This window comes from Trichechus manatus, unplaced genomic scaffold (assembly GCF_000243295.1).
Source record: "Trichechus manatus latirostris isolate Lorelei unplaced genomic scaffold, TriManLat1.0 scaffold00039, whole genome shotgun sequence".
Taxonomy (NCBI): Eukaryota; Metazoa; Chordata; class Mammalia; order Sirenia; family Trichechidae; genus Trichechus; species Trichechus manatus.
In genome coordinates, this window is record NW_004443975.1 from 7,993,829 (window position 1) to 8,006,160 (window position 12,332).

The window sequence follows — 12,332 nt, forward strand, 5'->3', positions numbered from 1 at the left end:
GGAGTGTTCGATATATGTCTATGAGATCAAGTTGGCTGATTGTAGCATTTAACTCTTCCATGTCTTGGTTGAGCTTCTTTCTGAATGTTCTGTCCTTCACCGGAAGTGGTGTGTTGAAGTCTCCTAGTACTATTGTGGAGCTGTCTCTCTCTCTTTTCAGTGCTATCAGTGTTTGTTTTATGTATCTTGGAGCCCTATCATCGAATGCGTAAATATTTTTTACAGTTATGTCCTTCTGGTGTACTGACCCTTTAATCATGATATACTGTCCTTCCTTATCCTTTGTGGTGGATTTTACTTTAAAGTCTATTCTGTCAGAGATTCATATTGTCACTCCTGCTCTTTTTTAAGTGTTGTTTGCTTGATATATTTTTTTCTATTTTTAGTTTGTGTCTTTAAGTCTAAGGTGTGTCTCTTGTAGGCAGCATATAGACAGATCGTGTTTTTTTTTTTATCCGATCTGCCACTCTCTGTCTCTTATTGGTGCGTTTAGTCCATTTACATTCAGCATAATTACTGACAGGTGTTAGCGCTGTCATTTTTATGTCATTTTTTGTGTGTTGTTCACAGTTTCTCTGTTCCACTTAATTTTCTGTGCTGAGTCGTTTTTCTTTATGTATTCTCTTTCAATCTCTTTCATTATTGTTGATTTTGTGTTTGCTGAGTCTTTATATTTTTCTAGTTTTTTATTTTGACTTGTAGGATTGTTAGTTTCCTTTGCGGTTACCTTAGTATTGACCCCTATTTTTCTAAGTTTATACCAGTCTTTTATTTCTTTATATCACCTTGACTTCCTCTCCATGTGAAAAATCTATGTCTATATTTTTAAGTCCCTCTTTTTTGTTTCAGTGTTGTCATCTTTTACATATTGACATTGGTTTCCCTATTTTCAGCGTTTTAGCTTTGATTTACTTTTGTGACGTCCCTATCTGGGTTGATATCTGGTTGCTCTGTCCTGTGTTCTAGTCTCAGGTTGTTATCTAATGTTACTGATTTTTCTAACCAGAGGACACCCGTTAGTATTCCTTGTAATTTTGGTTTTTGCAAATTCCGTAAACTTCTGCTTATCTGCAAATGCCCTAATTTTGCCATCACATTTGAGAGACAGTTTAGCTGGATATATGCTTGGCTGGCAGTTTTTTTCCTTCAAGGCTTTATGTATGTCATCCCATTGCCTTCTTGCCTGCATCGTTTCTGCTGTGTAGTCTGAGCTTATTCTTATTGACTCTCCTTTGTAGATGACTTTTCGTTTATCCCTAGCCGCTCTTAAAATTCTCTCTTTAGCAAAGTCATGTGCAAAGGATGTGGATACAGGGATGGGTGGAGAATTTGGACCAGTTTTGAAATCAACCTACCACAAACATATGTAGCCTTTTACAGTCTTTATCTGAAAATGCCAGTATCAGGTGTCTTTGCAGGTTTGCTCCGTGCAGCTAGAAAGACATGAAGCAGTGAAAGCGGAAGAAGAAGATTTATTTAGTTGGCCAAGTAAAGGAGCCCACCAGGACTTGCGTCGCCAAGAATCAATGAAATAGATGATACAGAAGTTGAAGAAACACATGAAGAGAAAATAAAACTGGAGTGTGAGCAAATCCTCCAAAAATGTAGGCACTTTGGAAACTCTATGATATCACAAAAGAGTTTGCAACATAGAAAATCAAGAAGTAAGGACTATGATGCATATAGTGATGACAATGATGACTGCAGTCAGGGATCAGAAATTAATTTTGCTGGATATATACAAGCTAAAGAAATGGCAAATACTGCTCAACCTTCACTGTTTCCTGTAGAATCCGAGACGAAAGAGAGGGCAAAAGGTACCCAGCAAACAGGCCACAAGAATGGTAAACAGAAGAAAATGAAGTGAAATGGGCTGGCACTGGAAACAAAGAATCAAGTGCTTTGCTGAGAAAAAATGGCTCACAGGAAGAGGATGGTAAACCTAAAGAGAAACAGAAGTGTGTGAAAATGAGTCAGGGATTCATCAACTGGCATACAGTGGAACAAAAAAGAAAACAAATTTGTAAATATTTTATTGAGTGGAAATGTATTAAGGAACAAAATGTTATCAGGGAGAACACTGCAAGTTTTCCCATGCTCCACTGACTGCTGAAACACAAGAACCGCTAGCTAAAGTTTTGGACACTGAAAAGAAGTCATCATGTAAATAAAATAGACGTAAAAAGATTATCTCACAATGATGAACAGGCCTCTCATCTATGGGCCCCAATGATACAGGCTTTTACTAAAGCTACCAATCAGGTCAACAGTTGGCTCTGTCAACATCTGAACAGAGATGATGAGGCATCTCCCCACATTGTTCCAGCTGATCTGTCAACAAGGAGGACACCTCGTGGACCAACTGAATGTGCAACCTGCTATACTGAGGAGATCATGTGATAAATAAATACAGTCAACTTGACTACTCATAGAAAATATCTTTTAAAATATGAAAGCTGCCTGTAGGTGTGCTCCAACTTTAAAATGAAATTTCTGTGTGTTAAAAATGTAAACAGCATGGGACTAGATGGTTTGACTCTGAGAATGATACTTTTAAGGCTGAGTTTGACATTACTCTGGACATGGGAGAACTTGCAGAATACGACCAAGTAGTCCAAAATACATTGATTGACTATACCAAGTCTGAACTAGCCTGGTTTGGCAATGGTTAATACCTTGTTCAGTTGTGCTGGGAAAGGGAACTTTTGTGTTGCTTGTACTGAAATGTGTACTGTTCATATAATGTGCCATGTTGGGAGAAATATGCTGTTTTTACATAAATGAATCAAGATATGCTATACATACATACAATCAGAAAAAAAAATTCTCTCTTTAGCTTTGCTTTTGGCAAGTTTGATTATAACATGTCTTGGTGACTTTCTTTTGGGATCTACCTTACATGGGGTCTGATGAGCATCTTGGATATCTTGTCATCTTTCATTATATCAGGGATGTTTTCTGCCGACAAATCTTCAACAGTTCTCTCTGTATTTTCTGTTATATCCCCACCCCTTCTGGTACTCCAGTCACTCGTAAGTTATTCCTCTTGATAAGAGTCCCACATAATTCTTAGGGTTTCTTCATTTTTTTAATCCTTTTATCTGATTTTTCCTCAAATAAGTTGGTGTCAAGTGCTTTATCTTCAATCTCACTAATTCTGACTTCCATTGCCTCAATTCTGCTCGTATGACTTTCTATTGAGTTGTCTAATTCTGAAATTTTATTGTTAATCTTCTGGATTTCTGATTGCTGTCTCTCTATAGATTCTTGCAGCCTGTTAAATTTGTCATTATGCTCTTCTCTAATCTTTTTAATTTCCTCTATTGGGTGTTCTGTACTTTGCTTAATTTCCTTCCTAATGTCTTCAAGAGTTCTGTATATTAATCTTTTGTATTCTGCCTCTGGTAATTCCAAGAAATCCTCCTCCTCCAGAAAATTTATAGATTCTTTATTTTGGGAGCTTGCTGAAGCCATCATGGACTGCCTCTTTATGTGATTTGATATTGCCTGTTGTCTCCAAGCCATCAATAAGGTTATTATATTTATTTTATGTTTGCTTACTGTGTCCTAGCTTCTTGTTTTGTTTTGATATGCCCAAATAGGCTGTTCGTATGAGCTAGTTTGATTATTGGCATCTTTGAAGCTCTACTGTCCTGTCACCAGGTGGTTAGATCTGTTACTAGGTACATGAGCTCAAGAGTCCGCCCACTCCTCCTGTATGGATTCAGCTCAGAGAGTGTAGGCTCTCACCTACAGTCCTAGACAGGCACAGGTGATTGGTGTAGGCAGAGGCATCTGGCTGCAGCAGGGGGACACACTCTAAGCAATGCAGGGGGCTGACAGCTGCCCCCAAGTATCCAGGAGGAAGGCGTGTCCCTGTTCCCTAGAGCACCTAGGTGGGTGGGTTTTGCAGCCAGCCTATAAGCAACTAATGCTGTTAGCTGTAAGGACTGGGGGGCAACTCTTATTCTTGGGCCCCTATCACAGGTGGCTAGGTGGTGTAGGTGGAGCCACCAGTCCTCACACCCTTGATGTGAGTAGGTGAAGACCCTGCTTAATGGGCAGAGCAGTGTCAAATGTCACGAACCTGCCACTTCACAGCTGAAAGAGTTGATATTTTTTCCCTCTGTTTGTTAATTTGTTCACTCTCCAAAGCAGGGAGAATGGCTCCAGCCATGTGACAGATCCTACTTCTGGCCCACTGGACTCGGCAATTGCTGAAGTCAGTCCAGGACCCAGTGCAGAGTAGGGAGCACAGAGGTAAATGGGAGAGAAGTTTTTCCCTAAGGGGGGTGTTTTTGATCCGCACGGTAGGCCGTACACAATTACTTATCTTTCACCTGTCAAGCGCTGCTTCTCACTGTTTCTGGGTGGCCGTGTAGACTCTCTGGTGCTGGGTCTCTTCTGGTACAGAAAACGCACCTCCCAAGCATGGCTACTTGCCTGCCTCACCGCTCACCCCCGAGCTGATCAGGCCTGAAGGGCTCAGGCTCTTGCTGGGTCAGGTCTGGCAACTCCTTGTTGCTTCCAAACTCTCTCCCTCCCCCTGCCACTCAATCCTGTTCCTCAACTCTGCCTTTGATGTTCAGGGCTCCCAGACTGCCATATATAATAGAATCACTTGGTTTTTTGGGGTCTTTGTTGTAAGAGGGTCCACTGGAAGCATCTGACTATTCTGCCATCTTGGCCCCGTCTGTCCAAAATGAAATCCTTTTGACAACTTCAATCTTTTCTCCATTTATCATAATGTTGCTTGTTGGTCCAGTTGTGAGGATGTTTGTTTTCTTTATGTTGAGGTGTAATCCATACTGAAAGCTACAGTCTTTGATCTTCATCAGTAAGTGCTTCAAGTCCTCTTCACTTCAGCAAGCAAGCTTGTATCATCTGCATAACACAGGTTGTTAATGAGTCTTCCTCCAATCCTGATGCCTCCCCCCTTCCTCTGCATTATTTGCTTCTTAGATTATTCGCTCAGCATACAGATTGAGTAAGTATGGTAAAAGGATACAACCCTGACGCACACCATTCCTGACTTTAAACCATGCAGCAACCCCGTGTTCTGTTCAAACGATTGCCTTTTGGTGTAAGTACAGGTTCTGCATGAGCACAATTAAGTGTTCTGGAATTCCTATTCTTTGCAATGTTATCCATAATTTGTTACGACCCACACAGTTGAATGCCTCTGCATACTCAATAAAATACAGGTAAGCCTCTTTCTGGTTATTCTCTGCTTTCAGCCAGGATCCATCTGACATCAGCAAATATATCCCTCATTTCACATCCTCTTCTGAATCCGGCTTGAATTTCTGGCAGTTCCCTGTCAATGTACTGCTGCAAGCACTTTTGAATGATGATCAGCAAAATTTTACTTGTGTGTGATATTAATGATGTTGTTCAATAATTTCCACATTCGATTGATCACCTTTCTTTGGAATAGGGATCAATATGGATCTCTTCCAGTTGGTTGGCCAGGTAACTGTCCTATAAATGTCTTGGCATAGATGAGTGAGCACTTCCAATGCAGCATCCATTTGCTGAAACATCTCAACTTGTATTCCACCAATTCCTGAAGCCTTGTTTTTCACCACTGTCTTCAGTGCAGCTTAGACTTCTTCCTTCAGTACCATCGGTTCCTGATCATATGCTACCTCCTAAAATGGTTGAACGCTGACCAATTATTTTTGGTACAGTGACTCTGTATATTCCTTCCATCTTCTTTTGATGCTTCCTTTTAGTATTTTGCCCATAGAATCCTTCAATATTGCAATTCAAAGCTTGAATTTTTTCTTCAGCTCTGTCAGCTTGAGAATTACTGAGTGTGTTCTTCCCTTTTGATTTTGTAACTGTAGGTCTTTGCACATGTCGTTATAATACTTTACTTTGTCTTTTCGAGCTGCCCTTTGGAATCTTCTGTTCAGCTCTTTTATCATCATTTCTTCCTTTTGCTTTAGCTACTCAATGTTCAAGAGCAAGTTTCAGAGTCTCTTCCAACATCCATTTTGGTCTTTTCTTTCTTTCTTGTCTTTTTAATGTCTTTTTAAGTAAATGGAGTTATGCTATCCTTCTACTTAAAACCCTGCAACACTTCAGATTGCACTTAGAATAGACCTAAATTCCTTACCATGTCCTACAAGACAATGCATAATGTGGCTCTGCGTATTTCTGCAATACTCCCCAAGCTGACCCCACACCAGCCACACTGGCCTTCCTTCTACTGCATGAAGATGCTTAGCCTCGTCCTACCTCAAAGGTCTTTGCGTATGCTGGGCCTCAGCCTGAAATGCTCACCCCACAGCAACTGCCATAGCTGGCTCATTTCCAACCACTGGTTTCAGTTCAAATGTTACCTCTTCAGAGAGTCCCTTCCCTGACCACTGTTATCTAAAGGGGCCTCAAATCTCTGCCCCATTCTCTATCACATCATCCTGCTGGTGGCACTTACCATAATCTAAAATTATCTTCATTTGTTTGTTTGTTGCTGTCTCTCCCCCTAGAATGTAAGGTACATGAGGGCAGGGAAGACCTTATCAGTCTAGAAGATTTCTGCTGCAATCTCAGCACCCAGGACAGTGACTGGTTCACGTTGTTGTTTGTTGTGTACTGTGGAATCCATTCTGACTCATAGTGACCCAATGTGACAGAGCAGAACTACTCTGCAGGGTTTCCTAGGCTGTAATCTTTACAGGAGCAGATCATCTGGTCTTTTCTCCCACCTACTGGCTGGTAAGTTCGAACCACCAACCTTTTGGTGAGCAGCTGAGACTTAACCATTGTGCTACCATAGCCACTAAAAAAGTACGTATTGAATGAATAAGCAGAGTTTGTAAGTTAAAGTTAGAGATTTACTTATTTATCTATTCTACTAATGTTTTCCATTTAAAAAATCTATATGGTGACTATAAAACTAAAACCAACTTCAAATGACAAGATCACTCACTCAGAATAGTCTTTGGCACCCTTTCAAAAAAAGCCCATTAACTCTCCATTTATTTATTTACCCTAATTTAAATTTCCCACATTCACAGTATGTTTCTGTATTTGAATATTTTCTGTATAAAGAAAACAAGCCATTCTAGGGTAGTACTCTGGTATTCTGAATATATATAAAACCGGAAAATTAAAGTGTTCTGTTTAGCAAAGACATGAATGGAATAAACTATTTTGTCCTTTAAATCTAAAAGGACTATTGTCTCATTCTGAAAACAGGCTTCCTAAATCCACATTGTCATGGACTGAATTGTGTCCCCAAAAAATATCTGTCAACTTGGCTGGGTCATGATTCCCAGTATTGTATGATTGTGTACCATTCTGTAATCTGATCTGATTTCCTTATGTGTTGTAAATTCAATCACTATGATCTAATAAGATGGATTAGCGGTAGTTATACTGATGAGGTTATACAAGATTGGATAGTTTCTTAAGCCAGTCTTTTTTAAGATATAAAATAAAGAAGCGAGCAGAGACACATGGGAACCTCATACCATCAAGAAAGCAGTGCCAGGAGCAGAGTGCATCCTTTGGACCTGAGGTTCCTGTGCAGAGAAGCTCCCGACCAAGGGAAGACTGATGCATCACAAAGATCTTCCTCCAGAGCTGACAGAGAGAGAGGGCCTTCTCCTGGAGCTGATGCCCTGAATCTGGACTTGTAGCCTACTGGACTGTGAGAGAATAAACTTCTCTTTGTTAAAAGCCATCCACCTGTAGTAATTCTGTTGGAGCAGCACTAGATGACTAAGACACACATCAATATCTGTTATTTCTCTGTCCTCATCACCTTCTCCATTGGACCCTCAAGGAAAGATCTAGATACATAGTGGAGTCATATCTTTGCAGGGGTTTGGTTTTGAAGTTAGTGTAGACAGCAAAAATTGTGGATAGTCAAAATTACCCTTAAAGCCCTTTAAATGTAAGTAGTATAAACACGGCTTTGCGTACATAACCTATATGCAACTCTCTATCAGCTCCTCTAATTCTTGTCAATATTTCTTTTTCCTGAATTCTTAAATATGTTCCTTAAGGATGTTATAAGATGATCACCACCCACTTGCCTAGCCCCTGAGCAAAGTGTTTTTCTTCCTCATTAGTTGTTAGGAAACCCTTAAAAACGTTCATAAATTCTTTTCATTGGCTTGCCAACAGGCTTTGGGTGTATGTTTGCTTAATACAGGAATGGAATGGTTTATTGCTGAATGTTTAAGGTTCAATTCAAACAATTAAATATTAAGCTTTATGATGTGATTTGCCTGTGCCCTGAATGCATAGAGACAGAAGCAGAGAAACAAAAAGGGATAGAGAGAAAAAGAGGAAGAGACAGAGAGAGGTGGAGTAAAGACAAGAGAACTAGCCTTCCCCAGCACAGGCTCCTCTACAAACACTTCAAGAATCTATTGCAACGCACTGTGCTCCTCAACTCATATTCTGAAACCATAATAGTCACCGTGCCCCACAGCTTGCACCTCCCTCCTGGGGAGAGGGACTGCAGGCTCTAACAAATAAAGGAAAATCTCCTCCACCTCACATCCCCACTCAAAACTATAGGGCCACTCAAACTTGTTATACCATCTATACCTACCAAAGATACTGAAGTCTTATTTTAATCATAGTTAACACCTAAGTAAATTAATTGGAACAGCAGGTCAAATAGTCTAAATTCTACATGAGGGTGTTTTCAGTTTTACCTAAGCTTGTTAAATTTACAGTAGTTTTTACCTCAGGATAAGAAAGGCATTCGATTTTAGACAGTTCTTATAAAATTCAGGAGAAACGAAGCTTGACTACTCTTTTGAAAAGCTGATAGTAAACAATCCTTAATAGCAAAACTTAATTCCACTTGTAGAATTATAAAACGTAGGCCTTGGATTTTGTTTTTTGTTTTTTTATCTCCAACAAGTATAGACAATTCCAACATTTAGAGCAAACTATTCCAAGTTTATAGAGGGAGAGGGGAAACAGGAGAGGTGACAAAGGGAGGTGGTGTTGTCTGCAGGTCATGTCCCTCCCCACCCCCTGCTATCCACTATCTCTTTTTTCCTGCTTTCCTGAATCTCCTTTCCAAGAAATTGCTGTTTATGAGGCAATTCAGTCAAGTAGCAGCAAGGGTAAGGGGTAGGATCTAAGTTTAAGGGCCAGGATTCACGAGAGAGAAGTAACAAAATCGATCCTTTCTGTACTACTCAGAATAATTAAGGTGCTGCCCTTGGTACTTTTGGCAAAGATGACCAAATTCTCAACTACAACTTTACAATGATTTATGGTGTATTAAAAGTTTTTACTCTGAAGCAATAGCTTGAACTGATTTTATTCACGCTTAAAACAAAAGTCATAAGTTATCTAGATTTCACTTTGTTATTCTGTGACAGGCAATACAGAAATACTATACAGAAAGGTAACACTAGTATATGATCCTAAAGCTATATTCAAAGGAAAAAAAACCCAAAAACCTTTACCAATAACCTAATAGTGAGTTTCATTTTAATGAATATGGGTATTTTATTCTGTAACTGTGTATCTACTGTACGCACCACACTCTAATTTTTAAAATATATTGCTAATACTCACAGAGCACTTCCTATGAACTAGACCCCTCTAAGCATTACAAACGTAGCCATACTTTTACACATATAAACGTAGCCATACTTTTGCACATATTGTGTGTGCCTTCTGTGTTTGTTTGTCAGCAGTGCCCTCACCCCACAAGGCACCCTCACAAGCTCCACCATGCCAATCCTCTTCCACATGCTGCTATAAAAAAAAAAATTAGTAGAGCACACTTAAGAAAATACCCGGGGGCAGGGGGCCCATGGCCTGCAAACAAACGCAGAAGGTGTGCGTTATTTGCATATTTATTTGCATAAAATATGGTACTACCTTATCCTTGGGTCCTGGGTGGCACAAATGGTTAAGTGCTCAACTATTAGCCAAAAGCTTGGTGGTTTGAAAACACTCAGAGGCACCTTGGAAGACAGGCTGGCAATCTGCTTTTGAAAGGTCACACACAGCCTTGAAAACCCTATGGAGCAGTTCTACTCTGCACACATGAGGTCGCCATGAGTCGGAATCAAGTCAACGGCAACTAACAACAACAATCTTATCCTGTTTTATAGATAAGGAAACCGAGACATGGGAAGTTAAAAAACTTGTCCAATGTCAAAAAGCTGGTAAGTATGCGATACAGGATTCAAACCCAGGTCGTCTGGTTCCATAGTTCATGCTCAACTGGTGCTTCTCAAATTTTAAAACACATGCAAACTACCTGGAGAGCTTGTTAAAATGCAAACTCTGATTAAGTCAGTCTAGCGTTGGGCCTGAGATTTTACATCTCCAAAAAGCTCCTACTTACGTGGACACTGCTGGTCCACAAGATCACACTTGTAGTTGCAAGATTCTAAACCACTTTGTTTTGCCACCTAACTAACCACTAAGAAGGGTTTACTTACCTGAGCAAATGAACAAACAGGCATTTAGACGCTAAATTCAAGTTCTGAACCAAAGTTCTGTTTTCAAGCAATGTGAAAAGTTTCAATGAAGTTCAAGACCTACCTAAAATACGCTGATTTGTAGAATGTCCTTTTTTCTACTCTAAGGACAAAACATATTTTTCCCTCTCCCTATGCAAATATACAGAAGAAAAAACACTTTTTTTTTTTTGGCAGACAAGCTTTTCAACTTGGCATTTGACTGAACATTACATGTAAAAACAGACACATCATTAAGACACAAAATTCTTGACTATTCAACTCTCAAATATGACACAAAAAGCTGCGAAAGACAGCCTGTCTCTAGATTACTCCAGCTCAGCAACTTTTTAAAGGAGGGATTACAAAAAGAAACTGTTCCAAGTAGTCGTGCTTCTCTATTAAAAACAATATCCATTAGGCCCTTATATTTAAAGACATCTCTGACATAAATTGAAACCAATTTCCTTGCTTGACTCTAGATCAGCATTAAAATTTGGTTAATTCCCAATATATTTGAACCTCATTTCTCTTTTTCAAAATCAAGCTGTTTCTAAAAATTATCTTGCACAGTCCCTGTTAAGGTCTATTCAGATTTTTCTTTTTTTCTGCATTCTATTTTTTCTCCTTATGGGATACCTGAGCTAGTGTAATCAAAAAATTTATTAGGCTTTGAAAATTAAAATCTAGTATTACTGATAACAAATCAACTATGAAAGCTTTCTCCAACAGGTACCGTACCTTTAAAAAAAAAAAAAAAAAAACTCATGTTCTAAAATCACCTCTTAGAATGATATATTCCAATGCTCTTTCCTAAATCTAGAGAAACAATATAAAGAAAAGAGTAGAAGAGAACTATTATTTATGGCACACCTACAGGTACGAGGCACAGGCTTTGGAATTAGACAGACCAGGGTTTAATTCTGGCTCTGACCCTTAGTGACTCTGTGACTTAGGACAGGTTTATCTAAACTCACTGTGTCATTATTCTTTGTTTGCATATAGTACATACTCAGTTACATGGTAATTATTATTGCAATAGATAATACAGAATTCTTTTTATAAAAGAAAAAATTAAAGCTCATGGGATTTATGCAACTTGTTGGAGATCAAATAACTGGAAAAGACAAAATTTTAATCTAGCTTTACCTACTCACAACTCAGAGTTTCTCCTCCGAGCCATATACTGCTTTACTGACTGCCTAACTGAAGTTAAATATACACTATATTCAGAATGGGTCTTTAAAGAAGCCTATACCTGTATACATGGGGTCGCCATGTATCAAAGTCAACTTGTTTGTTTGTTTTTAATACCTATACTGCAGCACAAAAGCCACCTACATCATTAAGATATCTACACTTAGGACGCTACATGGTACTAAGACAACTAATTATTAAATACCAACTAACTGAGAAAAGTTCCTGGGTGGTGCAAACAGTTAATGCACTCAGCTAACTAAAAGGTTGGAGGTTCAAGCCTACCCAGAAGCACCCTGGAAGAAAGGCCTGCCAATCTACTTCCAAAAAATCAGTCACTGAAAACGCTATGGGACACAGCTCTACTCTGACACACAAATGGGGTTGCCATGAGTTGGAAATGACTTGATGGCAAAAGGTAAATGGGTAACTGGGGAAAATAAAATAAAATAAAAGTCAATCTCAGGTAATCTAAGAAATACAGATGTAGCTAATGACAAAAATGACTCAGAAGACTATCTGCTAAGGCCTTCCCAGTTTTCCAATCTCAACAACATCTGTTGAAGACCTACTATGAGAACATGGTGCTGTGCTAAGTGCTCAGTTATATTTTTCCAAACATTATGACAGGGGTGAAGACCAAAGACCAAGACAATTTAAAACAAGAAAAAAAAATTAGCC

General features: G+C 39.1%; 1 protein-coding gene and 1 pseudogene across 1 annotated transcript in view; one reads left to right on the forward strand and one right to left on the reverse strand.

Annotated features, from left to right (window-relative positions):
* Positions 1-2,875, forward strand: part of LOC105756248 (zinc finger CCCH domain-containing protein 8 pseudogene) — a 9,929-nt pseudogene extending 7,054 nt beyond the window's left edge.
* The window catches only part of SMYD3 (SET and MYND domain containing 3), an 816,669-nt gene that overhangs the window by 766,290 nt on the left and 38,047 nt on the right, over positions 1-12,332 (reverse strand). The gene's annotated exons all lie outside the window — the stretch shown is intronic.